Genomic DNA, 9,788 nt, shown 5'->3' with positions numbered 1-9,788 from the left:
CTCGATTGGCTGAATGAAAATATTAAGAGTTTAAACCCCTCTGTCTCTCTTTACATTTTCTCTGACTGCTAAATGATTTTTATTGTATTTCATTTTATGCGATAACCTCATTGAAGACTGAAATGAATTTATCCCTCGCTTTCATGCCACAGACAGAAGCTGATGAGGTCTCAATTTCCCAAATCAGCTTCATTTACAGTTGCAGAAACCTCTGAAAACCGAGTCTGCTTTCCTTCCTCCATTTGCAGCTCCAGAGAGTAAATAGTGTGCAGGGGTGTGAGGAACGCACCCCAGGGTTTTGCAATTAAAAGTCGCCTTTTCCAGAGCTGAGGAGAAGGCCTTTGTCTGTCAGTGGAACAAGTCCAGAGGGAAGCAATGGTTTTTTACTTTCCTGGATCCAATAATCTACCGGAGGTTTAGTCCCAAGCAGTAGCCGCGCACGGCTGGTGTTGTGGTTCAGCGTAGCACCAGCTACTTCTAACCTGCATGGAGCTGGTCCATGATACGGAATGGGAAAAAGCACATTCCCTCTTACTGTAGGGCATATGTCCTACTTTATATCGCTCTTATAAAAATACTAAAAATGAAGAACTCACTTAACGAGTTTTAATTAAGTATTTCTTGGCATATTATGCACTTACTGTGTTTTCTTTAGTGAGTTCTGTGGCTGTGATTGTGTATCTGTGTGTTTCTCTGCTGTAATTTGGAAAGAGTCATATTTTTACAGCAACATAACCCATTTTCCCTTTATTGTAATTGTTTTGGAATAAGAAGTAATCATCCAGGACTGACCAACTCTGTCTACCAAACATTCTGTTCTCTATTCTAGTAAATTGCTTTGAGAATTGAACAAAGCTCTGCTCAATCATGCAAGGTATCCATTCCAAAGAACACCAGGAAAGTAAACCTACTTCAGCCCGTTGCAATCATCTCTTTTTTTTTTTTTTTTTTTTACTGCTTAAAGATAAAACTGTAAGTGCATGATTCCAAATGCACAGAACTTACGAACCTTCCCTCATTGAATGAAAGAATGAGTTTGATGAAATAATTTTATGTTTATCGTTGAAATCCCCAGACCTGGCGAGTGTTTAACTTCTAATTTATTACTCACAGAGCAATGCTATTGTGGTAGAAGCTGCTCGCTGTGGATAGCAGTGTTTTGCAGTTATGAACGAGGGTATCAAGCCCTTTAGAAGGGACCTGTGCATGGCTGACCAGTGGCAGCATGGCACGTCCTTCCCTCCTGAAGCAACTCTTCGTGCCCGTGGGTTCCATTCTTAAATGCAGCCAGGCTTTGTCTGTGCTGGAGGGAAAAAGGGCTGCCTGTGGTGTGGCTGCTCTTGTGTTCTCTTGATCCTTTGTATCTATTTGAGCTCGGCTTGCCTCTTGCCTCTTCTCCTTTTTTTTTTTTTTTTTTTTTTTTTTTTTAGGATAGACAGAATGTCAATGTTTTGCTGGTATTTCAGTGTGTAATACTAAACCAACACTGAGCACGCAGTTCTCAACTGTTGTGCTGGCTGGTGGATAATAATACATCATTTACCACTTCAAATCTGGCTGTCAGATATTACTCCAAGTTGTTGGCTGTTTTGGGTGTTCTTGGTGTTTGTTTTTTTTTTGTATCGTGATTTATATTTATTGTTGAGATAGAGACTTCTAGAGCTTGTACCCCTCAAACTTAACACAGAAGCACTGGTTAAACTAAAATTTTGGTAGCCTGGTTTCCTTGGTGGGTTGGGTGTATACTTGGTAGTAAGACATCAGTGTGACATCAGACAATTCTTCTGCTGGAATATGGTGGTTAAATTCAGCAAAGCTCTGTGTGGCACCTGTTGGGGGGGAAAAAGCTTTAAGGACTCCAAAGATAACAATATGTAAGTTGTCTTATTATGGCAACCCACACAACTATACCAGAAGATTTTTTTTTTCTTTTTTTTTTCTTTTTTTTTACCAGTTATATTGCATTTTATCTCCCCCATATGTGTTTGCCTCTCATTAGAGGTCTGGTTCTTCCTTTTGCACACATAATGAAGCTGAAATTTTGAGAAATTGAGTGTTTTACCTTGCTCCAGTCAACCTGATAGCACTAACTTGCACTAAAAAAAAAAAAAACATGAGGGAGTCCTGGGTTGAACTGATGTTTTGCAGTGATGGGCAGGACACAGGGAGAGTAGGTAAATAGGAAATGTTGATGTGAAGAGCTTTATGATGAATAAAAAATGATGAATGATAAATAATGGGGGGAACATCTGTACACTTGGGGTTCAGCTTCACAAATCCAGTATCCAAAGTCTTGGTCTTGACTGAGTTCAGGAGAGTGATGGGGCATCTGGCCATGAAAATACTGTCAGTCTTCTAGCTCCACACCTTGCCCGTGATGTGGACTTACGGAAGGATAGGAAACAGTAACCGCAGGCTGGAGCCTGGGACTCCTCACCGCAGTCCGGAGTGTGGTGGGGATGGTGTGTATCCCGGGAGTAACGTGCCTGTGCACTTCATTGGCAGTGCATCCACAGATAGTATCTGTATCCCCTGTGCTCCAGATCAAACCTCACAGGAAAACGTTGTCTAGATAGTTTCTTGTTTGCTGGTTTTCTGCTGTTAGTGCTAAGCAGATATTTGTCTGGATGGGAAAAGATCCTCTGTGATATTTCCTCTTTCTCATGCACTAGAACATTACATGTAAGATTTGTATCTAAATATTTCAATTTTTTTCTCTCAGTCTCATTTGCTGTTTTTATTTGTTGTTTTGTGACATAGTTGGTTAAGTCTGAAATTAAGTGTATGGACTGCCGTGCTGTTTCACATTCTTGTACTGATGCGTGGTGTAGCCACTGTACGTGTGCTCTGCCACCTTAGGGAAAGAAATAAGATAACCAGCATTTTTGCGGGAATAAGAAAAGTGACATTGGAGGTAGTTGTTGTTCACAGAAATGCTGCCTTTTCTGGAAGAATTGTGTGAAGTTTTCCTATACTTTGTCATTTCTATTTGTATAGAAGATAGGTAGCAGCTGCTTGAAAGAAACCATCCACCTCCTGAGTAAATAATACTTTATAGGCTTCCATAGACCTTCTTTCCTTTTTCTTTTAAAGATTATAAAACAGTAAATATGACAGGAACAAAAAGTTAGGGCTTTGAAATCACTGGGGTAGAACAAGCTAATAATGATAGAGCCTTTGGAAAGGACGGCACGCCTGGGAAAACACTGGCATTTCCAGGGCCAGAGTAAATCCAGGTTAGTAAAACAACTAAATAATGCCATTAATTTTATCACTACAAGTGTCTTCAAACACTGGGCAGAGTGCTGCTATGTCTTCAGCCTACTTTTTCTCCAAGAGGGTTCTGTTTTGAAATAGCAGCATCTTTTGTTAGTAGAAGCTCTTTGTTTGTGTTTGGTTGTTTCAGTCGTTACTAAAGCAAAACTCCCATTGAAAATCCTCACACTGGCTTCTTAGTTTTGAATAACATAGATAAAATCAGGTCTGGTGTTCATAATGTTATATACAAGCCCCTTAAAGATAGGTCAAACTGCATTTAGTATAATCTAATTAAGTGTTTCTGCTTTTAAGTGACTCTTGTAAATAAAAGGTAGTTAATGCATGAGAGGTGATGTCAAATGCAATCTGACTTAAAGTTCTAGAAATGTTGTTTTCACACACATAAAAATAGGGCTAATTATTATTTTTATACAATATTTGCACATACAGTACACTATAATATTGCAAACAACTTAAAAAAATAGTACTTGAAAAAGAAAAGGGAAGGAGGATTTTATTAATTCAGCAAAAGAAATGTCCCCCCAGAAGAGAATCACAGAGTTGGGCTGTCCATGCTCATGATGCTTCCCAGTGCTGTATCAGGCTTACGCATAGACAGAACTCAACCTATCTGCACGGTAATTCTTGTGTTGACCCCTGGGTATCCGGATACAGGTGGCTGCTGCGGCCAGGGCACGTACTGCGACCTGTTTCTGGGGGCTCTGTGGGTCCAGAAGAGACCGTGCTCTAGAGCATGAAAGCTGATGGAGCTCGGATCTGAGGTCAGTCTTGTTTTGTGAGCTGGGATTCAACATGGTAGACCAAGTAAAACTTTAAGATTTTCAGTAATCTATATATACTAATAATGTTAACATGTATAAATTGGAAGCTTTAGGTGTAGCATTCTGCTTTTGGGTAACGGAAAAATAGACCATAAAAATAAAGAGGTGAACAGTATTCTAACGCTTTCAATTAACATTTTTTTCCCTGTTTCTTGCAGTCGATTTTAGTTGTTCTGAATATAATATGTCTAGAAAACTGATCAATCATTATATATTTGTTACCACTGTAGGCTTCTGCTTCATATACCTCTACCCATTCCATGGTCACTTGTGTACAATACCTTACGGCCTTGGAAGAGTCTTTCAGTACTTGCATTTTACAGGATGGTAATAACCTAATGAAAGAGGTTCCCTCATCTTTGGCTACTCTTGGGTGGTTGCCCTCTTTTTGGGGAGAGAGAGTAGAATACTGTCAATCCAAACTAGCATCCACAGGTGCTTCCAGAAAGGGATAGCATGAGTGTGTTCTATTTGCTCCAATAGTACTGCCTTCAGTGGCAAATGTACGTAGAGGATTGCAGGGGACCTCTGGTATGGTGAGATCTAGATGTGCTGGCCTGGGTACCCTGCCATAAAAACCTGTTTTAAAAAAAAAAAAAAAAGATAGAAATATTTACCTGTGCCACTGTTTATAGACAAATTTATGATGATAAAATAAAGGTGTTTGTAATAGTTGATGCAATGAGGTTTTGAAACAGCCTTGCTTTTGGAGTTGTGGAAGGAAGAAATCTTAACTGATAAAGCTTGGTGGTTTTATAAAAGGGGGGACTATGCAAAGTTTTCCTGTCACAGGAGGGATTACAACAGGAACGCAAAGCCTGATCTGGAGCAGTGGAGGAAAAAAAAACTTAAAAGAAAACAAATTTGAAATGTCTTTTTTTTTTTTTTTACTTAGTTTTTATTCAGTCCTATATTTTTCTCATTGAAAGTCTCTTCAAAGTTTGAATTGCTCATAGTTACGCACATAATTGACTAAGGCTTTCTAGTGTCTAAAGAGGCACCTGTTTGGCACAGCTTCTGGGTTGTTGTCTCTTTGGATAAAAATCTCCAGGAAAAAAATTGCACTTCATGATGAAATATTCTGAAGCCGGTGATAAAGTGGGACTACATGACATTTCTGTAACGCTTTGCATTCAGCATTTTTGAACATGCCAAACTGAAGCCGAGGGAAGTTAAAATGCCACGTGTTGCCTGAAAAAGCAACTGAAGGTTCATTCCCAGTTTAGCCTGCAGGCAGCCCTCCCGGATTCTTGCTAACATTTAAATGTGTACTCCGAGTCTGTATTTGTAGTGTATCCATCTCTAATGCCTCCGGAAAAACTACGTGTTTCTTCTCGGATTAATGCATTTCTTCAATGAAGGCCTTTGCATGACTGGATGTGTCTGTAGCTTCTGCACTGGTGACGCTGCTTGGTTGGTGCAGAGGACGTGGACCCACCTGGCAGAAAAGGAATGAGATTCCCCATTGCCATGGTGCGGTGGTCTCCTGCTGCTCGCACGTGTCTGGGTCAGACTGAAGGAGTTTGTTAAAGATGAACATAAACAGGGCCAAGATGTTTAATTCTGAAGTGACATTCTTCTCTTGATGTTTTCTTTCTTCTAGAAATATGATATAAGGAACTGTGGGTGCTGCCAGCTGTTAAGAAATGTCTGGTCACTAAACCAAAAAATTCTAATTTTGATAGGTTTTTCCGAGGTTAATGAGTACATGCCAACTAGTCATCAGTTGTGGGTAGCAGTGATGGAAGCTACTTCTCTTTTCTAGCGAGGTGCATTTTGTTTTGACCCTATAACTCTCCTTGTTGATGGTCATTAAAATGGAGGCAGCACCACCTCCTTCAGGTTTAGGCTATCTGGGTATAATAAACTGTGATATATATATAACAAGACCTTCATACATTAATTTTTCCTTATGGTATTATCTGCAATCATTTTTAGTAAGATAATTTTGAGGCATCACCCTTGATTGACATCTCCCCATCAGAAACATGGAGTCCTCTCTAACATAGCTTCACCTTACGCTTTGTGGGAACAGATTTGTGAGGTGCTTTAGTTTTGGGCTGTTTGGGTTTTTTTTTGTTGTTTTTGTTTGTTTTTCTTTAGTGAAGCACTGTTTCTGTTTGAGCACGAGCTACTACCTCTCCATATGAATTGTCCACAGATAGTTGGGTTTATTCATTGCAATTATCAATTTCATTTTTCATTCATAATTTATGTAATGTTCTCGAACTAGGAATACTTTTGCATTCAATATGCATCAGAAAGTTTCAACCATGTCTGTCTTTATTTTTAATGTAAGAGGGTTGCACTCAATTAATACTCCTGAAATTTAATTATAGCATTCTTAATTTAAAGGATTTCTGGGATGTATTTACAGCTTTTTTAATTGTAAGATTTTTCTACCCTGTGTATGTGTTTATGTTTAAAAATGTCTTGCATTTAAAGAAATTGGAATTTTACACACCTCAGTGCCACATGATGGCACTCTCCTGTTCATCTTAATGAACTTAAGGAAAACATTTGCTTTCCACTGAAAATATTCTGTTTAGAATTAGGATGTGGATGTAAAAACAGAGAGAACCTCCAACCACTTCTCTTTCCCCATTGTGTAGTTTGTGGGGTTTTTTTTGTTTTTTTTTTTTTTTTATGAAGTTTTGGTGTGTTTGGTTTTTTTTGTTTGTTTTTGGTTTGTTTTTTTTTTTTTTTTTTTCCCCTCAGACTAAAGGAAGCTATTATACCTTTTTTTAGAGAAATTTTGATAAGATATTTTCTGTTTTGGCTTTTATGGCTGCTTGGAGTATTCCAGATAATATTGTGCTACAAGAAGTACTTTTGTAATAAGAAATCTGTGCAGACTCCTTTGCACACTGATAACAATTTAACAGCAGATGGTATTTGAGGCATTGTCTGATACGATGTAAGCAACATGATGCCACTAGACACAGATCTCTGACAGTGCAAACAAGAGGGTCAGTCTGTAAATTGAGCCTGATAGTGGAGGCAGTTAATTCTCTTCCGTCAATTTCTTTTTCATTTCACTTTTATTTCTCATTTCTGCTGGCATTTATGATTATCCTGTTTGCTCTTTCTCACTTTGTCTGCAGTACCATACTATCTGCTTTCACAGTTTTGTATTCTAATTTTTTTTTTTTTAACCCTTGTAGAAAGCACATGCCATGTTTCACTCCCACCACGAGACATCCATGGGTGAGCCATATCTCTAAGGATACGTAAGCTTTGGCTATGTTAATCCACACTTTTAGAACGGCATTTACTCTGTAAAGAAGCTTATATCTGAGAGGAAAACTGTTTTATTTACTGCTGGGCTGCATAAGTGAAATGGGTAGCAGTCTAGTCCTTTGACATTTAATACAGTCATGACAAGGTAGTTGTAATTTAAACTAGCTAGCCAGATTCAGCATAGACCTTGATCTCAGACCAGTACTGAACTTGAACTAATATGAAGATGTGGCAGTGAAAAGCCTGATCAAAGAGGATGTTATCAGGTGGTATTATGGATTTTGGTCAGAAAAACAAGTCATTTAAGTAATTTCAAGAAGACTCTCTGTCACTTTTGGTGATTTACAATAACAAGCACCTGGCTTTAGAGCATTGCAGTATGCTGATGTGTCTAAGACCTGTGGATACAAACTGGTCACGCACACAAAAAGCCAATTAAAATAAATACTTTGTTTGGTGGGATGTGTTACTAATAGCAACCATACACATCACTGACAGAATATTGAAGTTCATTAGGAAGGATGTTTAGTTCCTGTTTTCCCTGTCAAATTAAAGTTAAGCTAATAATTTGGGATGCTTTTTTTTTTCCCCTGAAGATTTAAAATGATGTGGAGGCACTTAAACTGAGACTAAGCTAACCTAACTTTAGGTGCCTAGTCCAAGACAGCTGACTAGACTCCTTCCACATTCGATAAAGACACTGAGAGCTGTAGAAGGCCGTTCATTTCGTCTCCCTTAGCTGCTGGGTTGTGCAGCCTGAACGACCCTGGTTGAGCTGTCATCCTCCACCTGTGACTGCACCAGGACCGGTCGCTCTGGCCAGCTGACAAGTCTGGCTGCAGGGATGCCACTGGAGGCACCTACAGGACAATTTAACTGCATCTTCTGTGCAATCTCTTTTAAATGCTTACACTTGAGAGTTCACTTTGTTTACTGGAACTACATCAAATGTACGTGACCAGGACACTCAGACTTCCCCATGTGCAGCCTCTCTTGGTTCTCTCCACAGCTGGGGCTGGTGTGGAAGGGTGGTCCCTGAAAACGGCAGCTGCTAAATAACAATCTGGATGGTCGGCCATGCACAGTGTTCATGAACAGTCTTTGCCCCAGACCCCAATAACCGCTGAAAACACATGCTGAGCTGGTCTGGCCCCTACAAGAGGGGAATAAAAGTTCCAAGGAAGCCATACACAAAGTGTACCCCGCAAACCTCTTTCTAATCTGTCTTTGAAGCTACGCTTGGAAGGGGAGATCCAGATCAAAAGACTAATTTCTTGTATTTCTGGACCTCTTGAAATTACAAGAAAAAATATGTTTATATCTGTGTATTCAGGATTTCTTTCATCGTTCCTGCTGCTGACATTAATTTTGGAACACATCACATGTCAAAGTACTGGACATTGCTAATCCTATTTTGGTGTTGATCTTTCTTTGATAGAAGTTTTATTATTGCATTTCGAATGTCCTTGAGAAAGGCAGCTTATGACTTGTGCAGTCCCCCAGAGGGACACCTTAGTGTTATCTTGTTCAAACAATGCTCATTGCTGGAATTGTTCATGTGTCCAGTACTTATACTGAGTAAACCCTCCAGATGCTGTGCTGTCACTCCTGTAATTGGGGCTGGGGTTTCACCAGAGAGTCTCTGTTGCTTTGCTGTTTCAGGCCCCTTGATGCTCTGTTGCTAAAAGGCTGAGATATAATTGCAAAATCTCTATTCCTTGGGGATAAAGTGAATGTGAGGCCAGAGGGTGGTGTTTGCTCTGATTCCAGCTGTCCACAGCCTCTGAAGCTCAACTTTACGTTTTAATTATGACTTTCCACTCGGAGCCGTTGATTTTCTTGAACCGAGGGGACCTTTCTGAACAGGGCTTTGATGAAAGCTATCTGCTTTATTTGCTTGGCAGTTTGTGTGCTTATTTTCCTTTAGGAAGGGAGTGACTGGGCAGCAGAGGGGAAGATGCTCTTTGCTTTCCCCAGCTTGTGAGGGAGGGGAGAGGGAGCAGCCTCATCCCTGGGAGCAGCTTTGCTGGAGAAGGAGAGGGGCTCTGTGGGGACCACTGATGCTGCAAGGGGTACAGTGCTGCTCGTCCTCTCAGGGACTGAGAGGAGCTTCTTTCTGGAGAACTAGAGCAGCTGAGGGGAGGCTGTGGTAATGTCCAGGGCTGGAGAAAAGCCTGCTCTGCATGGATGCAAGTGTGTGTGTGGGGTGTGCTTATAGCCCCCTTGTAACTTAATTCTCTTGACCAGTGGATCTGAATTCTAACTACTGTAAGAAGTTCCTTGGTTTAGGTCACTTAAAAGAAAGCTTTAAAGACTAAAACAGCAGCCCACATCACTGTACTGCAGCAGGGGTAGTGGCTGCTTGTGGCTGCTGGGAGCTGGGGGGGTGCAGGGGGCTGGGGCTCGGGACAGCACCAGGTTCCCCTTTGCTGCTCTGCCTCTGTGTTT

This window comes from Chlamydotis macqueenii, chromosome 18 (genome assembly GCF_036417535.1).
Source record: "Chlamydotis macqueenii isolate bChlMac1 chromosome 18, bChlMac1.mat, whole genome shotgun sequence".
Classification (NCBI taxonomy): domain Eukaryota; kingdom Metazoa; phylum Chordata; class Aves; order Otidiformes; family Otididae; genus Chlamydotis; species Chlamydotis macqueenii.
This window is presented reverse-complemented; position numbering follows the sequence as displayed.